Here is a 17,216-nt window from a genome sequence, read left to right as displayed (position 1 = left end):
AACAGTGTGGCAAGTATGCTTGGCAAGGCGGTGCGTGCGACAGTTTAATACTTGCCTCTGAGGTCCCGAGTGCGAGGGAGGGAGTCTGTGTGCAGCGCTTTGGGGGGTTTGGCAGACTCTCGCGATGTGCCCCCCTTTTATGGCAGTTGTTACAGGTGGCTCCTTTAAACTTGCAGGTGGCCCTTTGATGCGATCCCCCACAGGCTAGGCACAGGGTGATGTGCTTGGGTGGACCGGTGTTTTCTTGTTTGGCCCCTACCTGCGGCCGTTTGTCGTAGGCGAGGTGGTGGATGTCGTTTTCGTCGTTGAGGGTTTCCTCTGCTACCACCTCCTCGGAATGGACTGGGAACGATGCCAGCTTGGCGCTTGGGCCCTGTATTTCGGTGGCTGAGTTCGTTGCCAGCTCGGCTGCCAGGGCCTCCTCGACCGCTTGTGCGAGGTTGAGGTCTTTTTTTGCTAGAAGGCGCCTCTGTAGGTTGAGGTCCTTGACCCCACAAACTAATTGATCGAGGAGCATGTCCTCCAGGTATGTTCCAAACCCGCAGTGCAGAGCTGCTGTTCTGAGGGTGGCCATATATTGATTGATGGTCTCCTTACTCGATTGCTTCCTCATACGGAAAGTGAACCTCCTGGCGATCTGTGAAGGCCTGGGAGCGTAGTGGTTAGTGAGGATCTCAAGCAACTCGGACCACGGGACGTTTTTCAACTCTCTAGGAGCTACGAGTGCTGCGGCAGTATCGTAAACGGTGGCTCCGCAGTAGATTAGGAAATAGGATTTTTTCCGATGCTCTCCCGCATCTGCCAGGCCGACCGCATCGATGTAATGGTTGAAGCGGTTCTTATACGATTCCCACTTCTCTTCATCTGGTTTGAACGCCGGGAATACTGGGTTGGAACTCATGGTGCTGGGAACGGCTGGGCTACCTGCGGAAAAAATCTCTCTGGGGACAACGGGCGCTCGTGGGTTGCAAGTGAAATCAGCTCTGGAGAGGGTTTTTTGCTATCCTCTCTTTCTCTCTGGGTTAACCACGTTGGCTGTTAGCCGTTGGAGGTGTCTAGATTCGCGCCAGCGTGGGCGTTAGTGACTTACTACAGCGCTGTGCTGTGTCTCTCTTGGTTTGAAATTCAAATGACACCCGTTTGAATTTCGCGCCTAATACTGAGCGACTGCGGCTCGCAGCGCTTCACTTTTCCCGTAGCTGGGCTAACAAGCGGCTACAGACGCTTCTAACTTTTGAACCAGACCGCTCTCTCTGGCTGCGGATCAACGTTCGCTCTTTTTGTTGGCTGACCGATCTCTCTGGCTGAGGTCAGCGTTTCTCTTGTAGTCGGCCGATCGCTCTCTCTGGGTTGCGGATCGGTGACTAGTGACTCAGCGGTTGCATGGTGCTTCTGGTAGCCATCCCATCCTCGTCGCCAGTGTTAAGTTTGAGCAATGAGAGGCTGAACCAGAGCATGAGTGCAACAATACTTTATTATAACAATAAAGGGCTGACCGTGCTTGCCACGCCTGGAACTGGCTCGCAGCAATCAGCAACTGGTTGGGCCCCGCAGCCTGCTTTTATAGCTGGCTGCTGGAGAGAATCAACCAATGAGGAAAGGGGGAAAAAACGCCCACACAAAGTGAGTGGACCTGAGTGAGAACTCCTAGAGTCCTCAGGACATAACAAAGAACTTCTTAAATTATTCTCTTAGCCAGTACACAGTAATTATGCATAGTACAATGCCTGCACTGTAATTATTTGGTTCACACTACAAATATACTTATCCAAAACTAGTTACTGTAGGCTGATTAAACAGTCATTTCCTGTGGACTCAATTAGTCTCCACACCATCATATTTACATGCACTATATATCAGAGTGACCATGAGAGACCATGAGGAACTAGCACAAATTACACAGAACTTTAACCATCTTATATTTTGTCTTAATGAAATACTTTATAAATGTTCTTTGTAAGCTATAGAAAGTGCCTTATCCTATTTTTAACTATTTGCATTACAAAATGAACATATTCTGTATATTCTCTTCTAGTAATCTTTTTTTCTTTATGTTGTCTGCAATTATAACTACAGACTTTGCTTTGCTAACAGCAAATGTTATATCTGAATGGTACCCTTTGTTTAAAGTATTTTGCTTTAAAGTATTGAAACGTCCTTTGAGAAGTGCCTGTATTTTGGCCCATAATCTATGGCTCTATAAACAGTTTTCACTGCCTTTAAAATATGCAATATATGTGACAATCCTTTAATATATTTTATTTGCTTGTCAATGCTGAGGACTCTCAAAAAAGAAGTGCAGTAGCTCAGTGGCTTAATGTCTTTGCTTCAGCAATTCAAACCTTAGCACTGTGCGGCGGGGCGAGCTCCCATCATTTGCCTCAGCTTCTGCCCATCTAGCAGTTGCGAGTAGATAAATAGTACCACTTTGGTGGAGAGACAAGTTAGTACTTCATGCAGGTGATCAGATTCCTGCAGCTCTGAACCTTCCCAGTTGTGACACCTGTTTGTGAGGCCACTCCGGTGAAGGGAGGGAGTTCTTGGATCACACTGCAGGAAGAAAAACCACTTATCTTTCTGGTTTGATGCTAGCTTAACTCCTGTGGCACACCTTGGGAAGCATGTGAGTGTGTATCACAACAGAACTAGTAAATTGGCAGCCAAACTATTACTCTGCATAAGCATTGTACTCTCCTAGTTAATGTAACAATGCTATATGATAATGATGACGATGATATTGATGAAGATGATGATCATGATACTAATACTTTCAAAAGCCATTGCTCTATTTCTATGAAAATAAGACAGAAATATGAAAATAAGACAGAAAATAAGACTTTAGTGCAGGATGCTTAATCAATTTTGTTCATCCAAACTTATTGGAAAGCTAATATATCTTTAATTAGGAATTCTGTAATAAAGCGCAAATGAAAAATCACAGCACATTATTAAAGCTTCGAATTGCTTTTAAGGAGTTCTATTTAGAAGGTTACTGGGGAAAAAAACCTATAAAAGAGGCTGCTTTGATCTACTAACATCAACAGTTCTCTGAAACCTGATTAGTTCATTTTAGCCTCAGGCTGCTTTTACATAAGCATTTATTGTGCTTGTCAAGATGAAAGGATGGCTTGTTATGCATATAATAAATGTTGATTACGCTCATCAAATAAAATTGTCTCATTGAGTTTCTAGATACCGATTACTTATTTGTACTTATTAGGTTTCATTAATGCTTGTGAAATTGTAGATACCTAACTAGACTGGTTGATGAAATGGTTGCTTGAATATGTACCATGCTTATATATAATTTCATTGTTTCTTGACATTTGAATCTCTGAAAAAGAATCAATGAAGAATTTTAAGACATAAAGTGGGTTTTTCTTAGTTCACTAAGCAGTTATCATTGTGCACAATGCATTGTGTTGCTTTCATACAGTCCTCTTGTAGTTCTGAGGCTCAGTTGATCATACTAAAGTCAATCCAAGAGCTTTCTTCTTCTTTTCATCAAATAACTTTGTCTCAAAGGTGCTTTTTCAAAAGGCAACTGGACTTTGTTTTTCCTTAAAGATGAACTGAAGAACTTCTTGGATGAGGAGCAAAATATCTTTAAGGAAAAGCAAAGTCCAGTTGCTTTTTGAAAAAAGCACCTTTGGGACAACCTTGACCAGAAGGATTGAGAATCTCTATAGACAAGAACAGTTTTGTGTTTTCTTGACTAGTACATTTTTTTCATGTATCAGAATGAGGAAAGGCCATTGTTGCACACATGGATTAGTATAAGATTTCACATGAAACACTGGACAGTATTTAACACGATAACCAAATTAAAATGGCCCAGACATTCAAACTGATTTGAGGACACAAAAACACACAACCATTGATTGATTGACTTTATACACTGCCTTTTCTTAGCAAATATTATCTCTAGATTTGTCACTGTGCTTTCTCTATTAGCACTCTTGGCTCTACCTTGTTTTTTTTCTTACTTACCAATTTGCTTATCCCACATCATTTCTCCCTTTTACAATAAGAAGTAAGGTTATTCAGTTCATTCAACTCAGCGTTATACAGGTGAAACTTGAAAAATTAGAATATCGTGCAAAAGTTCATTTATTTCAGTAATGCAACTTAAAAGGTGAAACTAATATATGAGATAGATTCATTAGTTTAGTTTAGTTTACTTTATTGTCATTGCACCTCATACAACGAAATCAAACATGCAAAGCAAGATAGTTCAAGCCGTGATGTGTCATAATTGAGATGATTATAGCTTACAGCTCATAAAAACCCCAAATCCAAAAAATCTCAGAAAATTAGAATATTGTGAAAAGGTTCAACATTCTAGGCTCAAAGTGTCCCACTCTAATCAGCTAATTAAGCCATAACACCTGCAAAGGGTTCCTGAGCCTTTAAATGGTCTCTCAGTCTGGTTCAGTAGAAATCACAATCATGGGAAAGACTGCTGACCTGACAGTTGTACAGAAAACCATCATTGACACCCTCCTTAAGGAGGGAAAGCCTCAAAAGGTAATTGCAAACAAAGTTGGATGTTCCCAAAGCACATTAATAGAAAGTTATGTGGAAGGGAAAAGCGTGGAAGAAAAAGGTGCACACGCAGCAGGGATGACCGCAGCCTGGAGAGGATTGTCAGGAAAAGGCCATTCAAAAGTGTTGGGGACTTTCAAAAGGAGTGGATTGAGACTGGAGTCAGTGCATCAAGAGCCACCACACACAGACGGATCCTGGACATAGGCTTCAAATGTCATATTCCATTTGTCAAGCCGCTCCTGAACAATAAAGGTCAGAAGCGTCTTACCTGGGCTAAAGAAAAACAGAACTGGTCTGTTGCTCAGTGTTCCAAAGTCCTCTTTTCTGATGAGAGCAACTTTTGCATCTCATTTGGAAACCAAGGACCCAGAGTCTGGAGGAAGAATGGAGATGCACACACTGCAAGATGCTTGAAGTCCAGTGTGAAGTTTCCACAGTCTCTGTTGATTTGGGGAGCCATGTCATCTGCTGGTATTGGTCCACTCTGCTTCATTAAGTCCAGGGTCAGTGCAGCTGTCTACCAGGAGATTTTGGAGCACTTCATGCTTCCTTCCGCAGACGAGCTTTATGGGGATGTTGACTTCATTTTCCAGCAGGACTTGGCACCTGCCCACACTGCTAAAAGCACCAAAACCTGGTTCAATGACCGTGGGATTACTGTGCTTGATTGGCCAGCAAACTCGCCTGACCTGAACCCCATAGATTTTCTATGGGGCATTGCCAAGAGAAAGATGACAGACATGAGACTGAACAATGCAGAAGAGCTGAAGGCCACTATTGAAGCATCCTGGACTTCCATAACACCTCAGCAGTAGCACAGGCTGATAATTTCCATGCCACGCCGCATTGAGGCAGTAATTGCTGCAAAGGGGGCCCAAACCAAGTACTGAGTACATATGCATGCTTATACTTTTCAGAGGTCCGATAATGTTTTATGTACAATCCTTGTTTTACTGATTGCATGTAATATTCTAATTTTCTGAGATTGTGGATTTGGGGTTTTCATGAGCTGTAAGCCATAATCATCACAATTATGACAAATCACAGCTTGAACTATCTTGCTTTGCATGTAATGAGTCTATCTCATGTATTAGTTTCATCTTTTAAGCTGCATTACTGAAATAAATGAACTTTTGCATGATATTCCAATTTTTCGAGTTTCACCTGTACAAGATATTTGGTTTTGCTAGGCTTAATAAATATTGTTTTGTACTTAATTATTTATTCCTTCTTCAGTTTTCTTTGGTGTACATGTTTTTCAAGCACATATCTGTTCAATACTATTATCCTTAAAGACTGAACCAAAGTGGTCATGGATGGACTGTACTATCTAAATTCTATATTTATTTTCTTTTAAATAGTCCCTTTTGAGTCAAGCTTGAGTCCTAGTGATTATATGGCATCATGTTATTTTATTGGCAACATTACAGAAGAATTTGTCTTTGCTTTCTTCCAGTCTGTAGGTTGCTTTTTATTTGCTCAATTTCAAAGCGCTTTAAAGACCTGGGATTTTCCGTTAGTCCCTATCTAACTATAAAACCACATGCTTACCTGTGTGAAATAAAGATTGGTTAGCTATTGCTCCCTCTTGTGGTATGGGTTTTTATCGTTCCCAAAGGTTCTTTCCTTCATTAGAGAACTTATTACTGGAATTTAAGATTTCAGGAAGATTGCTAGACTTTCCTATCTCAGCTCATACACCCAATATAATGTGTAATACCTGTTACATTTACTATAGCTTCTTAAATGACAGGCCAGCCTTTGTGGACCTTACAAATTCGCATCCTATATCATAGCCACTTGTGCTGATCTGAATATGTGAATGAGTAATCATAGCTGCAACATCATAGACAAGTTTTCCACATAGCTTTATGCCAGTTTATTACACTGTTTTTGAACAGCACAATTTCAGATTTTCAGCTGGGAATCAAGTGCTAAATAATCAGTATATTGTACAGAATTTTGTCCAATTTACCAAAAGTAGTACATGATAAGGTTTTCAAGACTGAATGTTGATTTATGGTGATCGGGGTTGGGCTGCTGGGGGCATGCAGAGGTTCAGGAGAGCCCCTAGCTAAGATTCTGTGCAGTTTGGACAACCCCCAAATTTCACTCCTGGCTGGCCCCGCCCCCCTTCTCCTCCCAGGAGCCTTCACACAGCCCATTTTGGATGCAGGTAAGTGCAGGGAGCGCATGGAGACTTGGGGAGGGCGAAAAATGCACTTCCTGTAAAACAGCCTTCCTTCGGGAAGGCTGGAAATGGGCCCATTTCTGACCTCCAGAGAGCCTCTGGAGCCCGAAGAGGCTGTTTTTGCCCTCCCAAAGTCTTGAGGAAAGCCTCTGGATCCCGGTAAGGGCAAAAACAGCCCCCTTGTCATAGTGCAAGAGGCTGACTAGGCCACACCCATCATGGCCATGCCCACCCATCAACTCATTGCTTTTGAAGCCCACCTGATGGTGATAGGTGTGTAGGCCCCGGGTGTCAAACTCACGTTGTCATGGCGGTGTCATATTTTTTATCCGGACTTTTTCCCCCTTTGCTAAACTGGATGTGGGCCTGGCCAGCACATGACACATCTGGACCATGGGGCAGGAGTTTGCAAGCCATAGTGTAAGCAATCACAGAAACTCTTTTTTCTGAAATTCCTCAGAGGCCTACGCCCACCGAACATCTGTCATGGCTAGGAAGAACTGATTTACTTCTAGTGTTGGGTTTATGTTAATGCAAATGAAATTTCATTTTCAGAACAGATCACTATTGGAAGAAAAACCCAGTCCTACTACAACATGGCACATATTTGTAAAATTTACAAAAGCAGCAAGGAGGAGGATATTATATGGTACATACTATATATTGTTGACTAATAGTCCACAATAGAGTTGCTTCTCTATCTTCAGCTTCATGGACCTTAATTCCAACATGAACCCTATAAATACACATACAATATCTAGAATGAGTTTCAGCTGTGGTCTCCAGGCCAGAGAGCAGTCCAAATTACATAGTTCATACAATGTATTAGTGTTAAACAGAAAGTAGAATCTAGGGCTTTCTGTTGACTATGTTGTGCATATTTCCTTTTACAATATGTAACGTTTGGTTTTTTTAAAAAATGTGCTTCAGATCAATGAGATCTCTAAGCAGAATACTTCTTTGCTAACATAATATGGATCTTTTTGGGGGACAGCATTGATATGGATTTATTTTTAACAGACTAGGTCAATCCTCGGTAATTTTGGAATAGGTTAAACATTACAGTATATCATTCTCTCTGTAGTTTTGCTTTGCTTTGAAGCCATTTTTTTTCACTGCCACCTATTGTAATGCTCTGTTTAATTTGATTACTATTCTGTAATCAACTACCTTGGAGTCTTTGCTGGGCCTTACAAGTAGTAATAATGAGGCATATATCTAAGAAGAAAATCTAAAGGAACTCATCCAGGCCTCCATTTTACTGTTAATTTTTAGTTGCCAGGAACCACATATAACATTGGGTAGGGCTGCAGTAGACAGAACAATAGCACAAAAGATATAAATTAATGTAATGATGTATTTTCCTTTTAGGTTTGAGGCATCAAGGAGTATTTTTCTGTTTGGCTTGGGACCTCAGAATGATAGGAAACTGTTATTACTGATTTGGTCTACTGAAATTTAACAATGCAGCTGAAGGGAGCACTACGGGCTATTTCCGAAACTATCTTATGCCATCATATTTGTATTGATATAGCAGTTTAATTGACTTGTTATAACTTCATAATGTTATTGTAACGCTGAAATAATGGCAATGTAATTAACCACAATATAATTTAATGATAGTCTTGCACAGTAAGATTTGTACAGCCAGGTGATTGAAATGTGTTTGTCCCTGAAGATTCATGATAACATTGAGTACTTCAGCAGCTGGCAGAGACTGATGCTTGATTTTTCAAATAGAACATTGTTATAACAAATGTTTAAAACATGGAACATCCGTATTTCTACAGCAGCTGTTGGAGGTGTTATTTTCCTCAGATAGTTGCATTCTTACTCCATAGAGATTTAAAGAAATGTTCTTATGTCAAACTTTTGCTTTTTCATTTTCTTCTTTATTTTCCACTCTACCTTGACAATTCTTTTACAATTGAAAATGTAAACATTAATCTGCGGACAATTGCTCTTAGACAAAAAGGAACGGCTAACCATATGTTAATATTCCTTGTACTGTGAAACTGCTTGTCTGTCCCAGTATTGAAAAGTACCCTCGTAGATCTACATCTGCATAAAATACAAAAGTTAAGTTTGTCTTGGAAAAAAAAACTTACAAGAAATTATATGATAAAGTATTTGCAGAAATTAAGCAAGTGTAGACTAATCTCCTTCCATCAGTCTATAAATAGGGTGCTGATTTGGAAATAAATATTTGTGCTGTGCTTTTAAAAGTCCCCATTTTTCCCTACTATTCCCATTTATGTTTTTAGATTAAAGTTGCTCTCAAAATTCAATTCATAATGTGCAGTATTCTTTCCCTCATTTAATAATGAGGTGATCAATGCTGATGCCTTTTTGTAAATGCAATAATTTATCCATCTCTTCTCCATCGCTCTGCAATTTCCCTGCCTTTCTAACATTAAATTACAAGAGAAAAATATCATGCAGGAATTCTTCCACTCACGTTTCTTAGATAGAAAAGTGTGAATAGCCAAAGAGACCTCAGAATTGTTACTCTACCTGTAGCACCCTTCATCATTGCTAGTGATCAGCGTTAAAACACAGGGAAGAAAAATTCAGAAGTAATGAGAGAAGACTGTGAGAATGTGTACACTTTTGTCACAGAGGAAACAAATATTTAAGAAATTGCTGGGTAGGTAGTGCATAGCACTAACAGTTATGGTTGAATGAAAGGCAATGTCTTCAGTGTTATAAATTGACAACATATGATGCACTAGAGTCTGTGATGCATTCTTTAGCATCTGTCTTTTCAGTTCACAGCAGGAAGTAGCTGTTAGAAAAAGTTACGATTCTCTTGCTCATTAGAAAAGTGCAATAAGTACTCATTGACATATTTTAAGCAACATAGTGTAATTGTATTTTTGACTGCTAAAGGAGTGTCTCCAGTTAAGATTTACCAACAAATTCAGGTTGTTTACTGTGAGTACTGTGTTACTGTACTCACACGAATAACTGTGTTCGTGTGAGTTCTGTGTGTTATTGAGCCAAAAAATATTAAGGTGGGAAGAAATCATTTGTGTGAACAAACATAAAATGGAATACCTGGGCAGCGACCACTGAGTTTCAGTTGAGAAAAAGGTTTGAGAAAGGTTCAGTTGAGAATTGATTAAAGACAATCAGTGGATAACACAAAGGGAAACTGTTGTCTAGCTTGAGACTTCATAGGAAGCTGTGGGTCACATTATCAATGTTCTTTAGTATTGAAAAGTTTGCCCAAGATGGCCACCTCACATGCTAAGGCAGAGATTAAAGTTTCAAGAGTTGAAATAGGCATGTTATGAGATTGAGGAAATTACTGGCAGTATTGTGACAGCCAATAAAATATGGACTCATATCTGTGATCCAGAAACAATTAGTCCATGAAATATCATCATAAAGCTTCATCTTAAAAAAAGGAAAACCAGAATTTCAAAGCTCAGACTTTGATAGGCAAACTTATGTCTACAGTGAGTGAGTGCAAATGGTTCATATGGATTGTTGTCTGTTGAATTTTATGATAGCACTAATGGTTTTTTCTTTTGATGTTCAAGCAATGACATGAGGTGAACACAAGATATAACACAAGAGAGTTCATTAAGATCAGTTTGGACTCAACTCTGATCTGGAACCAAAAGGAACTTAACATGTTATAAGAAACATAACAAAGTTCTCAAGGATAGGGACAGCTTTTAATAAATACCAAATTGATCACAATCCCCACTTAACACAAGGTCTGTTTATGGCTTTAACAGAAGTTGATATCTTCTGTTATTCAGACTGACTTGGAAGTTCCTTCTAATCAAAAATGTTTGGGGCTTTCTATACCATCAAGTTATAGAGGTAGCAACCAGTTTATTTCCATGTTAGATTTAAATCCACCTTTTCTAGATGCTCGAAAAAACTTGTATAAAGGTATCTTTTAACTTTATCCATATAACATCAGTCAAAACAGGGAGATTGAGATGAGAACTAGTGATTGTCTAAAGAGTTTCTATGGCTAAAAGTGGATTTGTTCTTCAGTTCTTGATTGAACACTATAACCATGCTACTATTGTAGTTCTATTATCATTTCAAACTAAAAAGAACATAATTACTTGGACCCAGGCAGGGGGAAATTAGAGAATTTATTAGATTAGTCTTGATTCTTTTAGTTGTTTAAGTTGACTTCAAATAGAATGTGCTACTGTTAGCAAACAGAATCTATGATGTATTCCTATATTGCACTATGCGATTGGATTTTTCCTGCTCTGCCACAAAGGGGAACTGTTGCCTCACTTTTCAAAAGCTGTGCCTTATTAAAGCTGTAAATTTTAGTACATTTACTAAATTTGAATAGGAAGAATGAAGCTGAAACTAGAATGTATCGATTTTTTCCTGATTTATTTTCATATTATTAGCCAGCACCTGTGCAAAATTACAGCTTCACAAGAAACTCACAAGACTAGATTATATTCTGGTCATATTACATTCATTTGAAATTTTGAAAAGATTTTCTAATTCATATAATTCTAGGTTTTGCATAAAGTTAAAACCACAGTATTGTTTGTTTTCTTCAGCCAATACGTATATAATAAGGCTTTTTTTTAAAAAAAAAAAGTCAACTCTATAGGATAATCTGTATTGAATAGGCAATAGCATTTTTTCCACTCATGAAAATGAACTGAACAGGCTACATCATTCTAAAAGGAAGTCTTCTCCAGACAGTATCGAGAAATTGGAAAGCATCTCAGACAGACATATGAGATCTTGCTCTTTAAACATCCACTAGGATTGTCATTTGCTTGGAAGCTTCAGTGCCAAAATAAAGTTGCCATGGGAACAGTTTGTTCGCTTCTGCCATTCTTTTAACCCTTTTAGTTCCAGTACAAAGAGGCACATAGGAGTTCTAAAAATTACAATAAATTAAAAAAAGAAATCTATAATAATATTAGTGTGGTGCCCAAATAGGAATGTAATGAAAATAAAACATAATTAATCACCTTATAGCAAATTACCCATTTTATTTCTATGGTATATAGTTAGAAATGCAAAAGCAGAGATATGGGAAATTTTACCATCACAAATGTGCCATGCAGATGATGATTTGCCATATAGTAATTATTATTCAATGATTACCTAAGGCTTAGAAACTAACACATGATTTTTAGGCACAATTGCACAGATGTATAAGACATTGTACATAAAAGCTGTGGACTCTAGTTTATGTAGGATTATGCAACAATATATCTAAAAATAGAGTATGTATGTATCTTGGGAATATGGTGTTGGGTTCTCTGGAGTCCTCTGTGCTTGGTTGTTTTCCTGCAAATGTTTCATTACCTAGGCTGCTAATTAAATGTCTGCAGGAAAACAAGCAAGCTCAGAAGACACCAAGGATCCTGCAATATATCTGCCAATATTGGTACTCCACACATAATTAGTAATTGTTGCTGTTGATTACTTACAGAAACAATCACTTTCAAACTAATGTTAACATGACTAAATGGGAGTATTCTTGTATGTTTGCATGGCATTTATTTACTTTTCCTTGGTATTTGAAGTTTAATTGCTTTTGCCTCGTATCTTTTTCATAGAAGTATTGGTTTTGATTTCCAACAGAAGAGAATATATGCAGATCAGGGTTGAACTGTATTGTTTTCAGATATTTCACTACCCAATTAAATAAAACCATCAGTGTAAGTGTGAGGTTTGCTCCCTGTCTCTATACCAGGGCCCCCCAAACTTGGCAACTTTAAGACTTGTGGACTTCAACTCCCAGAATTCTCCAGCCAGTATAGAGAATTCTGGGAGTTGAAGTCCACAAGTCTTAAAGTTGCCAAGTTTGGGGACCTCTGCTCTGTACAATAGCTTACCCTGCTAGTTTGGTGAAGAGTGTAATTTTGTTCTTGGTAGTTCCTTGATTAGAGTATTATTTTCAGCCTGATTGTTTATCTGGTGTTAATTCTTGCTTACCTGGGTGTTGGTGGGAGAGGACATGTTCTGGACTTTTTGTTTCCTTCTTAGGTTCTTTTTAATTTTATATTTTTGAATGATTTGTAAATACAGTTCATCTCTATGTGTCTATTGATAGTTGATTTGTCTGAATGTCAAGCTTTCAGGAAATCCCTATAATTTCTGGATTTGGCTTGGTCTGGGATGATTCCAGTTTGTCAGCCGAATCTATAATTGATCTGTCCACTGTTGCAGTAGTGAGCTTAAAAAAATTACCACTAGTTCTGTGGGCATAGCTTGGTGGGCATGGCGTGACTTGGTGAGCGTGGTAGGGGAAGGAAAATGTAAAATCTCCATTCCCATCCCACTCCAGGGGAAGGGAAGGACACTGCAAAATTTCCATTCTCTCCCAACCCTACCCCACTAACCTGCTTTCCAACTCTGTTCTCATATGCAGGCAAACAAAAGAAGACCCAGCTGATCAGCTGGGATTCAGGAGGCAGAGAAAATATGGGGGCGGGGCCAGTCAAAGTTGGTATTTTGCCGGTTCTATGAACTACTCAAAATTTCTGCTACCGGTTCTCCAGAACTGGTCAGAACCTGCTGAACACCACCTTTGCACTGTTGTGAGATTAGGCAGTTTGAATTGTGTCTTCTGACTGCTAGCTGGTGTTCATGGATGGATTCTGCTGGTCTTTTGTATGTCTATCCTACATAGTGACTGTTACTATGTTTACCCTGTATGGTGTAGATGACCCCTATTTTTTTTTTCTTGGGCTATTGGATGCTTCAGATGATTTGGATGGCTTTAATTGGTTTATGTGCTACAGTTATGCTATATAGTTGTAGTAGCCTCTTGGTTGTTTCTAAGAAGTTTTTGATATATGGTAATATTATCCTTTTCATAGTGTGTGCTGGTTGCGCCATAGCAGGCTGAGTGATGTGATTTTTTTGTTTGTTGTTTTCTTGTTGTTCAATTGGTTCTGATACTTTTCAAGCAAATAAATTTCATTTCACCAGGATTGTTTTTCAGTAACTCCTTCATTAAACACTTGTAAGAAATTTTTGTGTCATCACTAGTTTTGCCACATTGTCTTCTGCTAATCATCTTTCCAATAGCCTTCAATGTTCTTTTACTATGACTTGTCTACTCATTAGATGTCCAAAATATTTAAGCTTTAGCTTGACTATTAGTGCTTATAGTGAGGTATCTGCGTTTCCTTCATTTAATATTACCTTTGAATCTTATGATGCAAGCTATTCACAGCAATTTTCTCCAGCATTCCAATTCAAAGGTAAGCTATCTGCACCTCATCATAATTTTACCTGTTGGGGATTTCATATGAAATTCCCAACAGGTATAGTGCATACTGGGTAATCCTTACCCAATACATAATTCTGACCAAGTTGTTAAAATAAATTCATTTTCAGGTTTCTGGCTCCAGATACCTGTAGATAAAGTACACCCAACGAGAGACAGAGAGATTTTTGTTTTGAGGGTAAATGGAGAGGAGAAAGATATATAATTTTCATCACCCTCTTTAGTTTCAGAATCATTTTTACTTCATATATTTAATCCATGCCTTATTGTTCTTTCCTATTATACTGTACAGGAGTAAACTGAACACACAACATTTTTTTCTACACAAAATGTGAGCATCAGCCACAGAATATCAAAAGAAAAATTAAAAGTTGGGTAGCACTAATGAAACTAAGTTACTTATAGCAAAGACTTAGTTGAAGAGCAGAGTATGAGAATTATGGTGCAACACATACATGCACTTAAACCAATCTTCAAAATGACAAAGAATACCAACATTATGTACTATTCTCTTTCTTTCCTTGATCAACTAAAATGTACAATCTATGAGTCCAGAGTTCCTATGGATCTTTTTCCAATATACCATCAAACCACTGCTATCAATAAATCCTCAACACTGTGTAGAATTAATGTAGTCTTTGAGTCTTGGTTATAAGAAATATTTGGATTGTTATTATATAGAGAGAGATTAGTTGGTTAGTAATCTAACCAATTTCTGAATGCGACTTGGGAACCTTTATATACTGTAGAAAAGATGGGTCATTTAATGCTACTACTAACTACATATGTCTATGGATATGCTAGACCCCCGATTTTGTCATCTTCTGAATGCAGACTCTTTTTGTCTACAACTAAACTATTCCTTCTCAAAAATATTTTGTTTCAGGTTCCTATCTTGAGCATAAGGGAGTACGGAATTCAACACAAACTGAAATTGATCTCAGTATTATCTAGAAATTGGCTTTTTTGTTGTGCCTCAAGAATATTTTAGATTTATCAAACATTCTGTAGGCTCAGTTCATATAGGAAATATTTGCAGCAGCACTGATAAAAAATTGAAAAAACTTGGTGCTAATAAATCAGTGACATGAAGGGTAGTTTCATAGATTACATTTGTAAGTTGCAGAACCAAAAATGCTCCATCTGAGATCTGCTCTCTAATAAATGATATGTTGAAAAACTGAAAATACTACCTATCCTGTCCCTTTAGACCAGTGGTTCTCAACCTTCCTAATGCCATGATCCTTTAATACAGTTCCTCATGTTGTGATGACGCCCAACCATAAAATTATGGCTCAGTTCCTAAGACCATCGAAAATATGTGTTTCCGATGGTCTTAGGTGACCCCTGTGAAAGGGTTGTTTGACCCCCAAAGGGGTCGCGACCCACAGGTTGAGAACCACTGCTTTAGACCTTTTAGCCCATGTGTAATATCAGGAAAATGTGTCAATTGGTCAGAATAATTAGATGAACTCCAACTATATGAAATATGAGTTTGACCAAAAGTAGCTGACTTAATGAGACCATAAAACAGAAGACTGGTTAAAAAAAATGATGTTCCAGGAGAATGCAGCCTGAAAATAAAAATGTTTAACTACAGAAAAGTTTCAGGTTACCTTTTGTTCCTTCTATACTTTGTCAATTCATTCTGTACTTAAGATCTTCATGAGAGGGATCTAGGTATCTTAGTAGACCACAATTTAAGTATGAGTCAGCAATGTGCTGCAGGTGCCAAAAAAGCTAATGCAGTTCTAGGCTGCATCAACAGAAGGATAGTTTGAAAATCACATGATGTAATAGTACACATTATAGTACTAATGAAACCATTTTGGAATACTTCATCCAATTCGGGGCACCATGGTACAAAGATTTTGCAAAAGAGTGCAGAAAAGAGCAACATAATGATAAGGGGCCCAGGGGCTAAACCATATGATGAACAATTGAGTAAATCTAGTCTAACAAAGAGAAAGACTAGGGTGATATGATAGTGGCCTTCCAGTATTTGAGGGGCTGTCAAAGAGAAGACAACCTATTCTCCAAAGCACCTAGGGGCAGGACAAGAAGTAACAGGTGGAAGATTATTAAAAGAGACCCAACCTAGAACTAAGGAGAAATTCCTGACAGTGAAAACAATTGATCTGTGTAACAACTTCCCTCCAGAAGTTGTGGGTGTCTCATCACTGGAGGTTTTCAAGAAGAGACTGGGTAGCTATTTGTTCAGAATGGTATAGGATCTCCTGCTCAAGTAGGTGGTTGGTCTAGGAGGTTCTTTCCAACTCTGTTATTCTATGTTCTAAGGATCATATTCTTTCCCACTATCATAGAGCTAGAGAGAAATTGTATAGGGTTTTTTGTCAAAAATCTTTCTTTTGTCTCAAGTAACTGATATATGTCCCCTTTTATTATGGGATTATAAAAACATAAATCATTTGTTTCTAAAGTGATTCAATATAATTATTAAATATTTTTAATAATTAAAACTTGAAGATCCGTTGCAGATTTTAGTATAGTAATACCCTTTTCTGCACTATGGAAACATACATTTCAATAAAAAAAAATGCTATGCAATAGCATAGCAGTTCCACAATTTCATTTACATTTCGTATTTTTCAATGTTGTTTTCATTATGAGTAGGGAGAGTGTATTTTGAGGCAAGAAACTTGTATAATTTGCTTCTGATATATTGCAATGCTATGTTACAGAGTCAAAGAACTATTGCTCCAGATTTGAAACACATTCTTATATCCCATTTGTGCTTAGATGAGGGCAAACATTTATCTATATTCAGTTCTCATGAAAAATGTATGAACTTTATGATGAGGAGAAATGAAGAGAAACAAAATACAATATTTCTGTTTTCCAAAGAAGCTAGATTTCTGAAACCAAACATTTATTTTCCAAATAAATGCTGGTACATTTAATCACTTAAGAAGGGAAAAAAGACCTTGCAGTCAGAATTTTGCAGATAGTCACCTGAAGTTTTAAAAAATAGCCTTGGTTTAATCTTTTGTAGTAGATTTATATTGTATATATGTTTTATATTGATACAGTTCTACAAAGGAATTATTGAGTCTATCATCTGCTCCTCTATAACTGTCTGGTTTGGTCCTGTAACCCAACAGGACAGAGAATAATTAGGACTGCAGAAAAAAACAATTACTACCAACATGCCTTCAATCAAGGACCTGTATACTGAATGAATCAAAAAGAGGGCTGTGAAAATATTTATAG

Source organism: Pseudonaja textilis, chromosome 3 (genome assembly GCF_049901715.1).
Source record: "Pseudonaja textilis isolate UNSWEBS1 chromosome 3, rPseTex1.2, whole genome shotgun sequence".
NCBI lineage: Eukaryota > Metazoa > Chordata > Lepidosauria > Squamata > Elapidae > Pseudonaja > Pseudonaja textilis.
This window is presented reverse-complemented; position numbering follows the sequence as displayed.